At 27.3% G+C, this 21,111-nt stretch overlaps 1 long non-coding RNA gene across 1 annotated transcript; it reads right to left on the reverse strand.

Moving 5' to 3' along the window:
• Nucleotides 1-20,057: 20,057 nt before the first annotated feature.
• On the reverse strand, nt 20,058-20,710 carry LOC136078943 (uncharacterized). The gene is made up of 2 exons (XR_010637801.1): nt 20,612-20,710; nt 20,058-20,262 (listed from the first exon to the last, which is right to left on the reverse strand). It is a non-coding gene; the product is annotated as an uncharacterized LOC136078943 (long non-coding RNA).
• Between the last annotated feature and the right edge of the window lie 401 nt (nt 20,711-21,111).

Genomic DNA, 21,111 nt, shown 5'->3' on the forward strand with positions numbered 1-21,111 from the left:
ATACTGAAATTTTATCTAAAGTTCTTTCATTGTTAATTTATCCTCAATGAGAAAACTGTGCACTGTACCTAGGTTATTACCATGAAAAAAAGAAAGGACTAACATCGTTGCTATATTTGAAGTGTACTACACTATCTTGTGATTATAAATATGAATTTTATACATCAGATAATTGTATTAAAGAGTTTGGTATTAAAACAGGACAATATATGCAATGAGAGTATTAGGACATGGTCATACTGGAATTGAAAAATTTACTCAGCTTACGAATATACCTTAATTCATGACACCCAAAAATTATACAAAAATAGCAACAAAAACTGGACCAGAAATTCCTGTTGATTTTATTCACAAAATCAAGCCAATATATGCTGATTTAATATATGGTGATTTAAGTAAAGATTCTGAATTAGTAAAGTGTCTGCATGGCAAAACCCTTTTTTTTTTAGTTTAGAATATATTTTGCTGTTTAATAAAATAAGTTACATAAGATTATCACGTAATAAAAAATATAAACAAATAAGACAATTTAAAAAACAGACCGGGACTCAAAGAAGATATGGGTGATACAATACCACCACAATCTTTTCATAGAGCCCCTTGAAAAAATAAAATGTCGTCAAAATGTTCAAATAAACTGCAGATAAAAGTAAGATGTAAAAACTTCAAATTTAAATACTCAAGGATTTAAAATATATACACCATTGCATAAATAACTACGAAAGATATGTACAATTAATTTTTCAAAGAATAAAAAAGTAAAACTATTTTGATAAAACTTAACGGAGTTCTTGTAATTCCTCCGAATCAAAAATGTGTTTTTTTGCTAGCAACTTAAATGAGTTTAATGATTTTACCATATTATCTTTTTTAGCTTCTTTTTTTTTAAAATAGTTCCATATTTTTGGTCCGCGAAATGCTATTGAACACTCTGTAAACTTGTTTAGTTTCTCAGGCAATTTAAAGAAATTTGATTGGTTTGTTCTAAGGAAATACTTTTCATTTATATTTTTTTTTAAATTACAATTAAAATTTACTGGAGTAAGGTTATTTGTAATCTTATACATAAAAATTAGGTGTCGATAAATATTTATTTCATAAATATTCATCATTTTCATGTCAAGCATTAAGGGTTTCGTGTGCTCCCTTCTTTTTTTTCCGTATATAATTCTACACGCATGTTTTTGAGTACTAAGTATTTTTTTAAGTTTAGTAGTTTGCGTGCTGCCCTATTTAATATTGCCATAACTGATAAAACAATGAATTAAAGAGAAGTAAATTAATTTAAGACATATAATATTAACATAAGGACGAACTCGGTACATCATGCCGATGGCTTTACTAACTTTTGATTGTAAATATTTAATATGGGGAAGCCAAGATAAATGCTTGTCCACAAGTATCCCTAAGAACTTTAAAGAATCTTCCTGTTTTATTTCTTTATTATTTAAAAAAAGATCTGGTAGTTTGAGGGGAAGGTGTACTTCTTGCGACTTTTTATAAAATAATGACCCAAAATTGTAATGAGAAAAACCCAAAATTTTAATGAGAGTTTTGATAATTGAATATGGGAAAAATTAAAGTAATTATGTTGGTTTAGCCAGCTTAGAGTTGGGAGTGTACGATGCTGTTGCAAATTATAACATTGGTATGAAGTCTGTTATTTTAATTTATGAAAAACTAAATATGAAACCAGGACATTTTACTTTAGCTGGTTGCAGACTCATAAACAAAAAACGAATAAATCTATCATCATTTAAATCGAGTGAAAGTTTTAAGATTAAACGAAAGTTGTTACGACGTCAAATATTGTCAAAGAATGATCACCAAAAGTCAATAGAAAAGGCCAAGAAATATTATGAACTTGGTAGTTTGAAAAATATTCTTTTAAAAAGTAATTTTTTTAAAGAAATATTAATGAAATGAACAATAATTTATGATTTTATTTTTTGTTTTGCGTTTTCTGAGAATTTGCTTTTTAAACACGCCGGTAAAAAAATCTTGAAAAGGATACATGCAATCATTATGAATTTTTCAGGGATTGTTCATTTTGCCAATATTTATGATATGATCGGAGTAGAATTTCTAATATGACTTAAGATTTTGAGTTAATAAGTTTTTTTCTTTGCATTTTGACCTTTTTTTAAAAAACATAATTTGTCCGTAGCTTTTTATGGAAAAAAAATATTTATTCAAAAATCTGCTTCGTTCATATCACAAATTTAGATATTTAGAACAGTTCTGCAAAACTTAATAATAATAATAATAATAATAATAATAACAATAATAATAATAATAATAATAATAATAATAATAATAATAATAATAATAATAATAATAATAACAATAATAATAATAATAATAATAATAATAATAATAATAATAATAATAACAATAATAACAATAATAATAATAATAATAATAATAATAATAATAATAATAATAATAATAATAAGTATGTTTACAGAACGATTTCTCAAAACGTAGGAAGGATTTCCCCAAAGAAATCGTTCCTATGAACGATTACTGAAAAAAGCGGAACGATTTCTAAAAAACCGGAACAATTTCCCGAAAAAAAAACCCGAAGGAACGAAAAACAGGAATTTCTTTAAAAACATATACGATTTCTTTTAAAACAGGAACGATTTCTTGCACAAATCCTAGCTAAAAAATTAAAGCCGCCATCTTGTTCCAAATATAAAGTTAAATTTAAGCATACTATAATTTAAATGATTTAATAAAGTGTTTAAAAACAATTGTCTTAAAACATATCGTTATGTTAATGTTTAATAAAGCATACACATTTTCAAAGAAATTCTTTAAAGATAATGTAGTCGGTAAGTTGTTTATTATAAAATGATGAATTGTTTTTTTTACAGTAATTTAATATATATATATATATATATATATATATATATATATATATATATATATATATATATATATATAAAATTATAAATAAATAAAATTAAGACTTCTTGCTCCACCCCAACCTATCAGTCAATATTGACTGATAGGTTGGATATATTGCTTTCTATCATATCAATATTGACTGATAGGAATATTCATATTGCCTTTTATCATAAACATAATTGTATTTCGCTTATTTATTTTTCAGAAACAAGAAGTCAGGTTTATCGAATTTCTACCAAAAAATTCACATACATTCACATCTTTTAACGAATTACAAATTTTAAACGTGCATGATATAATGAAAATTGAAAATTGTTTATTTATTCACAGCTGCCTAAACAAAAAGCTACCTCCTATATTTAATAAATGGTTTACTCTAGGCAGTGCAATTAGCTGTCAACTTACAAGAAATTTTTGTAGAGGTGCACTGAGTGTGCAAACATATAATACAATATCCTAAGGTAAACATTCCTTTAAATACTCTGCATTAATGTACTGAAATTGATTTCAAAATAAATTAAAATCAATCCCATTTAACAACATTAACAAAGATGTCCTCAAAGCCAAATTAAAATACTACTTGTTACATTAAGATAAATAGAAATAACAGTTCTATCACTGGTGATAAAAGATATCTCACTATAGAAGATATATAAGATATAAATATGAATGTTGACTAATAGCATCTTTCTGAGTGTATTGTTTATTTTATTTGCATTGTTTTTGTTTTGTTTTGTTTATGGTTGCTCTTCTCAATTAAGCTGAGCTATATGAGAGTGAACCATCCAGAATGTAGACTGTACATATATTTTGCAACTTATAACATTCTTATGTAAAACATATATATTTCTGGTAAATATATTGCCATTTGTTGTTGTTGTTGTTTTGTTGTTGTTGTTGGTACATTGGGGTGGACACTTCATGATGCAGTTTCACACTGTAGATTGACACACTGAGTGTGTAAATTTACACATACTAAGAGTATATCTATCAGTATATAGATGTACTAAATGTATTGAATCGTATAGAGACTTAAGAATATTTGTATAACCCTTAGCGCTATAGAGTGCTCTTAAATTATAAGGTGTACAAACAAATATGTAACAAGTAACAAACCAACTTTGGCTGTTGATAGTGTAACAACTCACCAAACAAATGATTTAATAAAATATTTAAAAAAATGTTAAATAATTATACAAAATAGACTGAAATTGAATAATTTATCAGCAACTAGATGTATTTTTTTCTCCCATGAAACAGGCAATTTGTTATTTTATTACCTCTTTAACTTATTTTGAAAAGATTATGTTTATGATATGAGCTACGTACAAATTAATTATGTGCACATTCAGTAAATATCAAATCAGCAAAATACTAGAAACAGAAAAATAACAAAACAAAAATAACTTTTTTACTATATATTGAAAAGATGAGTCATGTAGTTTTTTATTGAATAAATGTATTTTGTTTCTTAGAATTTTATAATATTTTTCCTTTATATTTACCAGCAATTAAGGGTAAAATTACCAGTAGCTAAATTATACATTTTCAGTTTGATTTACCTGTAAACTAGTTAACTATTATTGCAATCCCTAATAATGGAGATAAAAAGACATAGAATAAAAAGATTCGGAAAAAATATGATTTTTTTTTAATTTAGTTTTTTATGAATTTTCACGTTTTCAGCTTTTTAATAAAATATGCTGGGTGTTCTATTTAAAAAAATCACCCACCTATATATTCTTTCAAGTTATTTTGTTTATTTTTTTACATTATTAGTTTATGCTTCTCATAGTTTTGGCGTTGGTGATCAAGCACATAGATGATCAAACCCATGTTTTTCTTGTATTTATTAATCTCACTTGTTCTTGTATTTATTAATCTCACTTGTTTGAATGTTTTTTTGACTCATATTTGTTTGGTTAAGATCGTTTTTAGCTTGAAGTATTTTTCCTTTTCCTATTCGATTTGTTAAATCAATATCACAAACAAAAGAAATAATACGATCCCTAATACACTTTCTATTTTTCAGATCAGGTCACTCTGCTACTAATAACATGTAAACCAGTACAACCTGCTTCATATTAACGTCAGGAAGGGCATGCAGTTGTAAAATATTGTTTCAAATAATTCATAATGGCATTAAAATGTTGCTGTAGACAACCATCAGATCCACACAAGTTTGGAAATGTTGATGTAAAACTAAAGGAAAAAATTAACTTTACACAATTGGGGGATTAGTTTGTAGGAAGGTGCTTAATGTTTTTTTTATGTTGGCAAAAGTTTATTTGTTTTATCAATGTGAATAAACAGAATTTTATAAATGTTAAGGTTTTATTCTTTTTTATTCTGAATATAAGTTATTTTTTTGGTCTTTATGTTGTGTTTCTTTAACATAAATACCTAAGCTGCTTTGCTTCTGTACAACATTTAAATTTCCATACCCTTACTCTGTATTAGTATTCTTAGGAAAACTAACACAAAATACTTTTATTTGATTATTTACAAAGTTTTTTGCAAAAAGTTAATGTACTCCCAAAGATGCTCAATAGGATTGAGATCTGGGCTTTGTGAGGGCCATTTAAGAGCTTTGATTTTTTGTGATTAAATTATTCTTTAACAGATCTGGCACAATGCTTTGGATCATTATCTTGTTGTAAGGTCCATTTGCAAGTCATTTTATGCTTTGCATCGACAGCATAACATTCTCATTGACCAAAGACTTTATGTAGACATCAGTCTAAATAAACTCTCAGGACCATAAACCTTCTAAGTGATAAATGGAACCCACATTGTCATGACTAAACATACCCAAACCATAACATTTCCTACTCCATGATTAACAGTGGGTAACTGATATTTTGGATTAATTTGTCTCCTACTGGGCCCCTAACATACTTAATTCTGTCACTACTTTATAGCATAAACTTTGATTCATCAAAAAAAAAAAGACTTTTGACCAGTCATTAACTGACCATCTAATATGATCTTTTGCAAATTTTGTTCTGGTTTTTAAATTTCTTGCAGGTATTTGCAATATCTTAACTGGACAACGGCCATAGAGATTATTTTGTTGTAATTGACGTTTAGTTGTATTGACGCTACAGTTTGTGCAATGAAATTGCATTAAGTTAGACAGCAGACTTGCGAGTATTATTTTGGAATACCTTACTGATAATCTATCAGACTTTTCAGTTGTAACTTTGGGTCTTCCAGAGCAAGTTTTGCTTTCAATAGTTTTGCGCAGACAAAATCTTTTCATAGTGTGACTTATTCCTTGTTTAGAAACATTGTAAAGTTCAGAAATCTGCCTGTAAGTCATTTTATTTCCCACAGCTTTTATAATTAATTCCTTTATTTCCTTTGAAACTTCCTTAGCTTTTCTGATGCTTTTAAAATATTGCAAAGTAATTGTATTATAAAATTCTACCATTATTTTGGCAATTTGTTATATTTTAATACCTTTGAATTATCTCAAAGTAATTAAGTTATTAAATTTCACCAATATTTTGACCTTAAATTTTGCTTTTGTTTACAAAAACATGATTTATTTGCGGGGTATGATACTGTGTCTTTACTTTTGCGTGGAAGTTTTTTCAAAAAAACAATTAAAAGTTAATTAAATTTTCAATTTAAAACTTTTTTGGTTTGTATTTTAAATTGAAATAATATAGAGCACATTAGGTAAAAATTTCAGCTTATTTATGAAGGTTTGTGAAAAGTTATGCAGTAAAAATTTAAAAAAAGTTGGTGTTTCTAAACTTTTGCACGCTACTGTACACACACTGCTTCTTACATTGTTTTATGTTCTTGTAATAGTTCTGTCTAAAACCTTCATCACTTGTTCAAGCAGGTTTATTACTTGATATAAACCACCCTACATTTACAAATCTTTACCATCCAACATTAATTTTTTTTATCCAACATCTTTTTTGCAGTTGTTCTTTACAACAGTGAAAAAGTTTTCCAAGCACGATATGATTGCCAACCTTTAAAATTTAATAATTAGAACAGCCATGGCTTGATTTTATGCTTCAAATCATTCCGGATTTATATTTTAACAATTTTATTGCAAAGATCTAACACATAATGAACATCCACATCCCTGAAGCTTTCAAAACCTACCTCAATTCAGTGGAAGGATTATCAGCCTTGTCTAACTGAACCTTTTGAATATCCTTCATTTTCCTTCACAGCTTGTTATCTTCTGGTCCTCTAATCTTATTCGCCTTCCTTGATCATTTTAAACTCTTCATTTAGCAATTTTTCAAAATGAGCCATCCAACTTGTTTTTACTTAAACTTTATTTGTATATATTTTTCCATCTAGCCCTTTTCTACACCCTTTAACAAAATCTATATATTTTGTAACTATTTGCTTCACAACTCTGAATTCTCCATTCATTTTATACCTTCTGTTTGTTTGATTGAACTTTGTATACATCTTGTTTTGCCTTGCACTTAGACTTACAATGCAAGAACCTGTCTTCTGCATTCACAGACTCTTACAACATTGTATAAAATTTGTTGATTTTTGCTACAATTTTAACTAAGTATTTATTGAACTACTACGATTCTTTGTGCTGTTGATGACTTTTAACTTTTAAATTCTCCACTTTTCATGACTAAAGACCATTTAATAAGGATTTTAGGGTGTTTTTTATATTCCTATTTCAACACGAAATTTTATTTGTATTACTAATACTTTTATTTGTAGTATTATTAATTAGATTATATATTTTAAACATACATGGAGCTGTTATGATAACCTTGGCCTGATATGGGCACCAAAAAATAACACAAAAAGTGTCTTGCTTTTTTGTGTTTTTTGAAAATAATATAATCGTTTTTGTTTCAAATGTAGTAGTGCATAACTAGTTTATGTTTATTTTAGCTAGCTCATATTTTTAGAACAATGCGATGGATTTTAAAGTTATTACATGCCATGAACTCTTATTTAGCTACTAACTGAACGTTAGTTTAAAAATTTTTTTTGATTAATGCTGCAGAAAATTTCTTGAAACCGTTCTCATTGCTTTTTATACAAGGTAATATTAGTTGCAATGTTTTCTTGATAAAATTGCTGCTTAGAAGTCCTTATCGGTCTGGGTCATTAATTGAAGAGGGTATGTAACGTTTATTTAAAGTCTTTAAGTGTTTCAACTAATATATTGATATTTTACAAATTATTTTGAAAAAAGTGATTTTATTTTTAAATTTTTGCAGTTCATCTACCACCTCGACAGTCGCAATCAGCATCTGTTTGTCTTCTTCATGTTATGGTTGAAGGTACTTAAGAAACAGACAATTATAATGCTTATACTTAAGTAGTTTCGTTTTAAATAGCAAGTTGTTGCTCTTATTTTTACCTTTTTTTTAAACTTTCTTTTTTTCGATTGTGTTATTGTAAATCCAGAAATCAACTTAATATTGCAACCCGTATTATTTTATTATATATAATTTAGTCTGGTTATATTATTTCTATTAAGAAAAAATTTATTTTGTGAAAATAAACCTGGCTTTTTTCTTTTGTTATTTTTGTATATTATTATTTTTGAAAATTAGCCTTTAATTTAAAAAAAATTATTAAAAGCATTAAAAATACAAATTTGACAAAGCATCTTGAAAAGTATTTTTTTTAATATTATACCGGACTGGTCTGGTGGCAAACTTTGTTAAGATAATTTAATCCGTACGTATAATTTAAATAATAATATATAATCCGTAAAAATAATTTACCGGACTTACACTGTACTTCTTATGTAATGTCTCGTTAACTTTACGAACGACTCACCCAATTTAAACTTGAGGGGCAACTGCCTTGAAAATTATTACACTACCACCACCTTTAAGTAAACATAAGTTTATAACTCTGAATAAAGAGCGCTACAAAAAATTATCTTGCTTCATTAGGCAATTATTTAAATAGAATCATTTAAATCAAAACTAGAAACAATATTGAGCTAATTTAGTTACAATAAAAAAGCACGTTCGGCTTAAGCGGCGTAGCGATAAAACAAATGAGCGGGTCATTTCAGAAAAACCTTAAATATATATATATATATATATATATATATATATATATATATATATATATATATATATATATATATATATATATATATATATATATATATATATATATATATATATATGACATCTTACTAAAATGATAATTTTAGTTTATTTTCAAATTTGTTAGCTTCATAAAATATTATTGTTCAACTAATGACAACTAGTGACATTTAAGTTAAGAGTTCTATAGAGTTTTCTATAGCTCAACTCGAAGTTATTCCAATAATGTGTCTACACTATACAATTTTTGCTTGAATTCAGTTTTCATTTATTCTGATCTGTCTTACCACAATTATTTGTTCCCCTACATTTTTTTTGCTGTTATTCCTTTGCCTCAGCTACTAGAATTTCAAAGATCTTTGTTTTCTTTTATTGTCAAATTATGAAGCTCTTTGATTGATTTATATCTTAGCATCTGCAAATTTACTCAGATTCTTTATTACAAAGTTTTTTTGACAATAATTTACTAGTTTTACCAACAATGGTCTTGAACAATGTTACAATATTGTCTTTTTTCACCAAGCTGGATCACTTTAATTATATTTTTCTTAACAATATGTGAAGTAGTTATAGTAAATATTTGAATACAAAATTACTAATCTTTTTGGTATGATTTATCTAATGAGGTAACGTTACTTTCTGATACTCTAAATAGTATTATGTTGTTTGGCCTTCAACTTTGTTTTGTAATCTCCTAATTTATGAGTTTACCTGCACCAGAAATCTTTTACAAAACCAATGTGTCTGGTTAAAAAGTAAAAAAGGAGAGGGTCTTAAAAAGCTCTGGGTGAGTGGGAAAATTTTCTGAAAATTAATAAATGCTCCTTGTGTATAAAGCAGTTGAAATACATTTTTTTATGAGCTCATTGCTCACAAAATGTAGCCTTCCAAAATGTAACACCCCACAAGCCCATTTCCCAGATATTTTTGCTTGGTCATTCTTAACTGGATGACTAATGTCTTTATCATGTTAATCCTTAGCTCTTTTGTTTCAATTCCATCTTTTCAACACTGAAACTTTTCAACACTATATATTAATTCCTTCAACTAGATAAATTAGTTTTTATGCTAAAATAAGTCTAAACTCTTTACAAATAGATTACAAGACGGTTATAAAAACCTAGGGTGTATCACTGAACAATGCTGCACACCAACCTTTACTTTCAAACTAACACTCTTTTGTTTTCATTTATGTTGTGATATTTTCATACGTAGTCATGACAACTTTTTTAACATCTGAATATCATTAAACCCATCGCACAAACTCTCTCATGGCACTTTTTCAACGTTAACAAGCAATAGGAGACTCAGAGCTCTATTAATAGCTCTGATTCTACTTCACTAAATTAAATTACCTTTGTATACAGCTTTTACTTTTTTGAACCAGGAAACCTACTTCAATAATATAATTGTTGTTACTTTATCAGCTTTATCTTAAACACACTTTTTTTTCTGAAAAAACTTATAAAAAACACCAATAACACAATAGAGTGAGCTAATTGAAAATTAAAAGCTGTCATATTATTGATTGTGATCATGTTAAACAATATGCTAATTAGGTCTGTTGTTATTTTTATACTAAATAAAAATTCTTTCAGTATCTATGGGTGGGAATTTTAGAGGGGGGAGGGGTGTCTTATTAAGCTTATGGTGGGTGGAAATTTCCCAAAAATTAACAAACGTCCCCCCTTTTTTTTTATCTAGGACTCGAGAGTATTTATAACTATAGAGCAAACATCTATTTTCATTTTTTTTTTTTTATAGACTTGTGTGTTTGTGTTAAGCTTGTATAAAATTTTACAAAGGTGTTGCCAATTTTTATGTATTCTTTATATGTTTATCTTTTAGAAGGCTATACAAAGTAAAATTCAAAAGTAAATGATAATTAAATCTGTAGAGTCACCCCAAACAGTTATACATGAAGTCTAAGATGCAGATGGTGAAGATTTGCTGCACGTCACATCAATCAGAGTAATGTTTGTGATTACATTAAACACCTTATTAGAGTCACGATTTAGTAAATCTTGATCTTAAAAAAACTGTTTGGTAAAAAGTCTTTTACCAAAAAAAATCTCTGTTAAATTTAGAATTATTCAACTGTCTAAAAAATTACTTCTATAAAAAAGTGTAGTGCATACATTCCACGTGTCTCTTTCATTAATTCTTTGTAAATAAGAAGTTAATTTGTCAATGCAATATATATCAAGTTTAGCCCATTTCAAAAAAGTGTGATTTTTTTAATAAAGTTACATGAGAGAATGCTGAAAGTCCTATAAAGTGCGCTTTGCCCATGCGCTTTCAAAGTTTAGAGTTGCCAAAATAAGAAAATTTGTTTTGTCATATATTATACTGCAGAAAAACACTAAAATTAAGGTAAAGTGAAAATATTAATTGCTCTGGTTACTAGTGAGTCAGAAGCGATTGCCATAAAAACAATGTCAAAAATTGCATGCTGTGTGCATGCAAGTGTTTGTTACTCGAATGAATTTATTTTTTCTGCAATTTATTTTTATGTTAAAATGCTAACGAAAATTAAATTCTTGTTGCTTTTTTAATATTCACGAATTGTAAGGAAAAAATTAAAAAGTGCATTTTCAACTTCCATCAACTAGAAAAAAAGTTGATATCAAAATTTTTAACCTTGATTATCTTTAAAATATTACTAAAACAAAATACACTTTATTCCATCGCCTACATAAAAAATCAGATATTCCCTTAGAACTTCCGGACCTTTTTATTGACAATCAATTAGTAAAGAGAGAGCAATCAATAAAGTTTTTAGGCGTGTTTCTAGACGAAAATGTAACCTGGAGGGAACATATAGGTGTAGTTGAAGATAAAATATCTCGGAAAAATTTAGGTATAATGTACAAAGCAAAGCAGTTATTGGATCAATCTTGTTTAAAAAACATTTACTTTTCTTTTATTTATTGCTACTTAAGTTATGCGAACATTGCTTGGTGTAGCACTAACGTGACGCAAAATAAAAAAATTGCTTAGCAAACAAAAACAGGCTATAAGGATAATTTCAAACGTAGATCGCTTCTCACACACACAAACACTATTTAATGAACTCAATATCCTAAATGTCCTAATCTCCAAATACCCTAACCCTGATATAAACTAAACCTCTATCAAGTTCTTATTTTCATTTTCAAACTTGATAAAAATATATTACCAATCTTATTTTATTCAATTTTTGAAAAAAATAAATCACATATACCCTACTAGATTTTCAAAATACAACTACATTCAACCCAAAACTTATTATTCCGCTACTAAATTCTCTATTGTAAACCGAGGACCAAAGTTGTGGAACATAATATTAAGTAATGAAATGAAAACTAATTATTCTCTAAACCAATTCAAAACAAAACTTAAGCAATTACTTTTGTTAACTAAAAATGATATAAATTTTTTCTAATAAAACTTCTTTATATTAGAAATCAATAATTAATAGTTAATTAATTACTTTAGATTATTAATACATAATTAATCAATAATTGTACATATATTTTTATCATTTTAAATGATAATCTTCTTTTTGAGAAATTTATTTTTTATTTTTGCGTTATTTAATAATCTTTTACTTTTATTTTATACTGTTTATTTGCTTTTACTTAATTGGCAATGAAAAGTATTATAAATATAATTAAATAAGTTAAACTATAAAATGCTCTACCAATAAAATGCTTTTATATAAAATCATATCTTCTTATTTTTCAAACCAATTCTTAAATGTTATTTTTGTCATTTAATTTTTTAATAAATTTTGTTTCTTTTATTTTACAAAGCAATTGTTATATCTTATTTTTTGAAAAACTATAAATTTTAAACGATATGCGATATATTTAAATTTTCTTTTATAGTATATATCAGAGATATATACATTGAAACTTTATTTTATTGTCAAACTATAGTTTGTCTAGTAATGACTCATTGGTTGGGGCTTAATGATAAGACTAAATTTGTCTTCTTCTAGCCCCGGTCATGTAATTATTTTTTTTAAAACTGACGATGAAATTTTTTTTTTGATCGGCAAAGTGTAAATAAAAAAAAAAAGATTATAGCCCGTTATGAATATTTTTTTTTTTTCAATGAAATGATTAGGGGTTGTCCACAAATTACTTTACGCTATAAGGGGCAGGGGGTTTGGTGGTTTTGTGATGACTCGTACAAAACTTGCTTCTAAAGTGTTACGATTTTGAGAAGGTGGGGGAGGGGGAGGAGGGTTAAAAACGGTCAAAAATTGTGACGTATTTTATGGACGACCCCATATCAAAAAACTACATTAGACTTTGTATTTATTAGTTAACCGAAAAATTAAATTGACATTTAGTTTTGTAATTATTTGCATTATTCCAAGAAAAGTTTATTTTTCAGGTTTAAAAAAATAAAAATCATAAATAATGTAATAAAATTATTATTAGTGAATTTTTCAAATCAAGGTATTAACTGTTCTAATTACTGAACAAAAAAAAATCAGCAATCCTGATTTCAACAATGCTTTGGATTGCATAACTTCTAAAAGTTGTATGAAAAATGATAAAAAGAAAATTTGTGTACAACAAATTTATTTTTTTATTTTTAAAAACACAGTTACAAAATAAAGTTAAAATTAGCTCATCAGTTTTTTAAATTTACATATGAAAAACCATCTGAATGCAGAAACAAACAATGCATGCGACATCGTGATTTACATGTTCGCAAATGTTCTAGACATGCCAATTTGAAAAACTTTTTCGACCGTGCTAAGAGTACCTTGGATATGATATACCATAGGAATTTTTTTAAGTGATGGGTCCCAACTCGCTTTTTTAGCAAAAGCATTAAAAATTTTAAAGCAGTAAGCTTAACCGCTTTGTATCTATCTTGTGCGCAATAAAACCAATTGGTTATTACCGTTAGTAAATCAGCAGTATAATGAGAAAATCATATGCATTTGTGCCATGCGTAGAATCAATAAAACACCATTTTTCCAAACTGTTGCAGCATTTTTTTGTTGTTGTTCTGTTTGCATTATAATTATAAAGTCTGATTCTTTAAATGTATAACATGTATCTAACTCACCCTGTAGTTTATAATATAAAACAGGACTATTTCCCTTCATTTGCCATTCTTTTAGCCAAATTGCAACACTGTCTTGATCATTGGCATGAAGTTGTATAGAAATAATGTTGAATGCTTTCTCTAGGTTTTTGATATTTTGACGCTGGGTTAAACGTAACCTGGATTGAACACAACTTGTTTCATCTCTAATATCATCTAGGATTCTATTTTTGGTTACACCCATTTTAAGTTTGCTTGCAATTTCTTGCCTTTGAAAACTTGATTGAGAATATGTTGAATTTCATTTTTATGTCCATAGTGTGAATAACAAGCATTAACAATAACATGTCCATCTACGGTTTGGGTAACTTTAAGTGTGGACGTGCAATTTTTAGCAATTTTTCGAGTACCTATTAAGTAGATATTTGAGATCATACCCAGTAGGCACAGCGAGATGCTACAAAAACGTGAATTTCACGTTATTTTGGCACGTGACATTTAGGTGACTTTTTGTTCCCCATGAAATGACCAATTCACGTGATTTATGGACGTGTTTTCACGTTACTTTTGGCACGTGATATTTAGGTAACTTTTTGGTCCCCATGAATGTTGAAGACGTGCTTTTTACGTTAATTTTGGCACGTAATATTTAAGTAATAATTATGCTTTATAAAAACGAAGTGTTTGGATTCGTGTAAAGAAAAACTCATCGTCGGAGGAAATATTTAATACGTATTAAATTACATGGTTTTATTAGTCAGTATATTAGTTCTTGACATAAACATTTTGAATTTGTAGAAAAGCTGCAATTTTCTGCTAAAATATCCTCCTTATATCCAATAAGTAATAAGTACAAAGTCATAGATCTGCAACTTACGAAGAGCACACTTCGATCCACAAAAAACACGCACTTTAAACTTAATCTAACGAATCAGTCGATATATTCTCCGATAAGAGTACGCATCAAACTTTATTGTATGAATTAGATTTAGCTGAAAGAAACGAATAAAATCTTAAATAATAATATGGTTATTTAATAACTATCTTAAATCACAAACTTTTAAAACAAATCTTACTTGGTAAGTTGCCAACCATTTTGGCAACAAGATTTTCTAGTTGTTTTCTTTTATTAAAATCATTAAATAATTTTAAGAAAACAATACTACATACAATGTAGAAAAATAAAAAAAGTCATTTGCCTTCTAATTTTATACTCTTATTGCTAAAAAATAAATAAGAATTTAATAAAAAAAGACATAACAAAAAAGTCGACAGATAATAAAAAAAAGAAGTACAAAATAAAAAATACAAGTCTAAAAAAATATTGTTTATCTAATATATCTATATCAAAAATCTGTCTATAGATAAATATATCTATATATAAAGTTAATAACTGATGGGCGTGATTAGAAAAAGACCTGTACTCACCTTATGTGATAACATCTGATTAAATAATTTGTTTTCTTTGTTTTCCATCTTCTTCTATATTTGCACTTGTTTCTGCATTAACTTGTTCATACATTAACTCACTAGATGAAAGGTTACAGCCCACGAAGTTGCTTTAAATGAGTAATCTACAAAGTTTTGAACATTAAATGTAATTTTAGAATGCACACAGAAAAATTATAACAATTTAAAAAAATGTAATAGTTACCACATAACCTCACAATATTATAGTGGGGATTTTATAATGATTTTCCTACCTATGGTGAGATTTTCACCTTGAGGCTCCTTTTGCTGTGGAAACATTCACCACGGCTAAGGTGCCTTATCTACCCCTAATTATATATATATTACAGACTAGTATGTATAATAAAGTATTGTCAAATTAGGTCACCAATAAATACCGAGTATTAAAAATTCAACTCAGAACCAAGTTACATTCTCCAACAAGATATGAACTAAATTAAATTCTTGCTACAGGGTGCGATCACAAAAGAAGACAAAGAGAGGGAAAAGTGAATTTTCTCAAACTTTAAAAGTTAAAAGGTTATTGTGTCTTACTACAGAATGATATTTCTAGGCAATACAAACAATACCATTGGATCTTCCCTAGTCAATAATTATTTATACAGAACTTATCATTTGTCATGTAGTTTAATAAATTTAATAATAAAAAAGCTATAATAATTTATTTATTATTAAATTAATTACATCGACAAATTTGACAGTCTAAAATATTATATTATAGGGTAGAAAAAAAGTATACCTTGATATTAGGGTTTGATCTTTTGCATGTTGCAATATGAGAATTATCTGCCATAACGTTACACGATTTTGAACTAGCTTTTTAATATATTTATTAAACCTAAATTGACAAAAAATTGATATAAAATAATATAATATGTTTAGATAAAATATTATATATGTGACATATTTCATTTTTGTCAAAAATGCATTGCGATGTTATAAAAGATATCTTATACCCTGATATATCTTAAACCCTGAAATATCTTATACCCTGATACTTTTTTTATTATTACAAAACTACAATGCAAAATAATTATATTATTATAAAAGATAATAAAAAGTAATTACAATAATGAATATATAAACTATATATTTCATATAATCATTATATTTAAAAAATTCCGTAAAATTGTTTGTGGTATATTCTGAAAAAATTCAGAATATTTTCCCCCTAATTTTTCCCTTAATTTTGCATTCAGCCAAGTTGATGACAATAATATATACTTTAACTTGCATGTATGGAAAACTTTTCGGATATTTGGAAAAAGATAAATTTCAGAAAAATATCCGGTATTCCGGGAATATCCCAAAAAAAATAATTCCTGAAACTATATTATAAAAAAATAGTAAATAAAATAAAGAATATCTTTCCAAGTTTCTAATCATAGGTTTTTATTGAGAATAAAAAAAGTTCCAAAATACACAATATTTTGGCAACGTAACTTTCATGCTTCAATCAAGTAAAATTGTAACCTGGACGAAGTCACCTTAAAGATAGGGCTTCTCAAACGGGATCCCGTGATCCCGTTTTCCCGGTAGTAATTATCCCGGATCCCTGGGATTTCGACCCAAATTTCCCGGGATTTTCGCTTAATTAAAAAACATAATATATGATAAACTTTCGTTTAGGTTTATATATTTGCTAGATAGAATTAATTGATTTATTGGCCTTGATTTATTGATTTAATCGAACTTTCAGGATCAGAAAGCAAATTGTAAGTTGTTAAATTTTTTATAACAAACTTTTTATAATGCAGTATTCAATTCATTTTTCATTGCTATAATGTAAAATATCAAATTAGATAACCCTATCATGGCAAGTGAAAGTAGATCAAAAGCTTGGAAATATTTTACACGCGAAAAAAAAACAGAATCAGCTATTTGCAATAAATGCAAAGCAACAATAATGTGTAAAGGATTCTCTACAAGTGGACTTCTTCGTCATTTAAAAAATGTTCACAAGGAAATTGAAATTGAAGTTAATAAGATAAGACCACATGAAGAAAACACAGCTTTTAAATTAGGAAATGTCCAACGTAAAATCACTTCGTTTGTAAAAGAGAAATCTATTGAAGAAATTGTTTCAAAGATGGCTGCCGTCGATGGATTTTCTATTAATAGCATTACAAAATCCGAATATATAAGAAAAACTTTATCTGATAAAGGTATGATATTACCTAAAAACCCTTCACATGTTATGAGTATGGTAAAAAGCCAATACCATTTAGCAAAACAAGTTGTGATTAAGGAAATGACTATGCTAATTTCAGATGGCGCAAGATTCTCTATTTCGATGGACGAATACACTTCGTTAAAAAACCGTCGCTATATGAATATAAATGTGCATTCCTTAACTAAGTTTTGGAACCTGGGCATGATTAGAATATTCGGTGCACTTCCTGCGGAAAAAATAGTTGATATGGTTGAAACTAAATTATCGGAATTTAATTTATCTACAAAGAACCATATAGTTTCTAGTGTAACTGACGGTGCATCAGTTATGAAAAAATTTGGAAGATTAAGCGGTATTGAGCACCAATTATGTTATGCACATGGTCTGCATTTATCAGTTTGTGATGTTCTCTACAAAAAAGCTAGAATTTTAGATGCATCAGATAGTGAGCATAACGAATTTGATAGTCAAAATCTGGAAGAAGACAATAATAGTGAAGATGATGAGAGTGAGAACGAGAATGAAGAGATCGACAGTGAGTATGTAACTTCATTTGATTGTCAATCAAGTCAATACGGCGATTTATTTAATTTAAGAAACGTAGAATTCAATGATGAGCTACAAGATAATGTTAGTATTGCTCAAATAATTCAGAAAGTCCAAAAAATGATGCGAATGTTTCGTAAATCATCACTTAAAAATGAAATTCTCCAAAAATACGTTAGAATTGAGTACAATAAAGAACTTAAGTTGATACTGGATGTAAAAACAAGGTGGAACAGCCTTCTTGCAATGCTCGAACGATTTATTGCCTTAAAAACTTGCATATTGAAAGTCTTAATGGACTTAAAATTGCGAACTCTTAATATTGACAACATTTCGGAGCAAGAATATTTACTCATTAACGTTGTAATAACGGCGTTGCAACCACTAAAAATTGGCATTGAAAGACTTGGCCGAAGAAACGCCACACTACTTGAATCAGAGGGTGTATTATTATTCATACTGGATGACTTGAGCAAGAATAAAAATAGTTTTTCTTCTAAAATGCTTCAATCTGTGCGACAGAGAGTAGTCGAACGACGGAATAAAAATTTAGTTGGTTTAGTAAAATATTTAAATAATCCGAAAAATTATCAATATCCATCGGAAATAGATTCGGTAATGACATCTGCCTTTCTAAATCTGCATTATATTCTACAGCTAAGAAATTATTTGCTAAACTTTTTATTTCGGATTCGGAAGTACTGGCGCGTAAGAAGTACTTCTGCTGATATCGAAGAAATAATTAATAGTAGTGATGATGAGGCTGGTGCTTTAATGTTGGAAGAGCCAATTCACTTTACTAGGTCTTCTAACCTCCAACAGAAATTGGATGATGCAATTTTGAATGTAACGCGAATCGAGAATGCAGAATACATTTCCTATGATGTTAAAAACATCATAAAAGAAATGAATATTTTCGAAATAACCGGAATAGCGCACGGCAGTAATTTGGAACAAATTATTTAATGCTTTGATGACCATCCCATCGACTTCGGTTGAATCTGAAAGAGCTTTTTCTGCTGCTGGTCTATTTGTCACAAAAATGCGGTCATCATTAAGTGATAACTCTATTAATTATTTGTGCTTTTTGAAAAACTTTTTTAAAAATAATTAATTATAATAACTTTCATGAAGTTTGTTTTTATTTTGTTTATTTTATTTTCATAGTTATTTGGTATTTTTTGTTTATGATCTTGAATTAAAACTGATTTTTGTGTTATTTTTATTTTTATATTTATATTTATTTTATATTTAACTATGATTAAACTACAATAAAAATTAATTATATTATCATAACAGTAAAATAATTATAACTAATATAATGAATACAAAAACTAAACTATAAAAAAATGAATAATATAATAAAAAATATTATTTCATATTTCTTATCACAGGTTTTTATTAAGAATAAAAATAGTTTCGTTAGGCGCAATATTTTGGCACGTAACTTTCACGTAAAATAGTAACCTGGACAAAGTCACCTAAAATAAACGTGATTGAAACGTGAGTAAAACGTTGCGTGCCTACTATTGGGTATAGATTAAAATAATATTTGTATATCATATATATATAATACATAAAACTCTAAATATAGTAAAGATAATCATCATCTGTATAATTTTAAAAGATTTTTAAAACAAAGTGACCTATAGCACACAAAAACTAAACATGTTTAAGAGTTTTTAGATATTTACATTAGGTGTTCTAATATTGTTTGAAATAAATAATGTATTTAACAAAAATTTAATAAGAAAGTGGTCACTGAATTAAGTCTTATAACAGTAATTAGATAAACAATGCTAATAAATTAAAATTTGTGGCAAATACAAATATTTTTCTTCTTCTAAATATCGCTATTTACTTGATACATACCACTACTTTTAACTAGTCTTTTCTTCGCAATGCATTTATAAAATCCACTTCTGTAGCATTGATAGTATGATACTTTCCTACCATCTTTATCAATCTTTTCACCAGAAGGTAAAACATATTGTGTTGCATTATTACTTTCAATATCTGATTTCCACATTTCAAATTCTAAAAAATTATTTACAAAAATCAAATAATCACTACAAGACAAAAAAAGGAGAAAATGAATTTGAAAACAATTATCATTGTGTAACAACTTATATAAAAAAAATTCATAACATCAAGAGGAACTGGACTAAAACATAAGCAATAAATATTTTTTAGAACCTATTCATGTTAGTAATTATGTTTGAAATTATTACAAATTCAAAATCATTTTCACAACGCATAATTACTAACCTATTAAAAAAATAATAAAGCAAGAATACAAAAATTTGTATGCAAAATAAATGGCACTTTTACTCTAAACTATATTTAAATAAAACATTATTTACTTTTAAAAACATTAAAGCATTACCTCGATAATTAGCAAACGATAATTTTTCTTTCAGAAAGGTATAAAAATGAACTGCAGATAAATGTTTTCTTAAATCCTTAATTCGCCTACATTTAAATCGCTTACATTGAAGACAAAAAGATTTCCTGATTGAATATTTTCTTGTGCTTCATCAAATGATTTGTGTTTATTTTTCATATGCCGCAGCATGTTTTTTTTTTTGGGTGAAAGAGATAGTGCAAATTGCGCATTTTAAAGATAAAAAATTGGTATTTTTTACATTGGCCATATTCTTTTTATTTATGTTGGATTCGAAAACATTTGTATATATGGCATCTTCATCAGAATCAGCATCACATACTTCAAAACTGGTGGAAACTTCACGCACAATAGTGGTAGGAACAACAAAATCAAGATTTATTTCTTTTGAGATAAACCATGACATTAAAACTAATCTTAAATATTTAGAATATTTAGTAGGGTCTTTTAGAAAATTGTAATTATTGTTCTCTATTTGACCA

This window comes from Hydra vulgaris, chromosome 04 (genome assembly GCF_038396675.1).
Source record: "Hydra vulgaris chromosome 04, alternate assembly HydraT2T_AEP".
Classification (NCBI taxonomy): Eukaryota; Metazoa; Cnidaria; class Hydrozoa; order Anthoathecata; family Hydridae; genus Hydra; species Hydra vulgaris.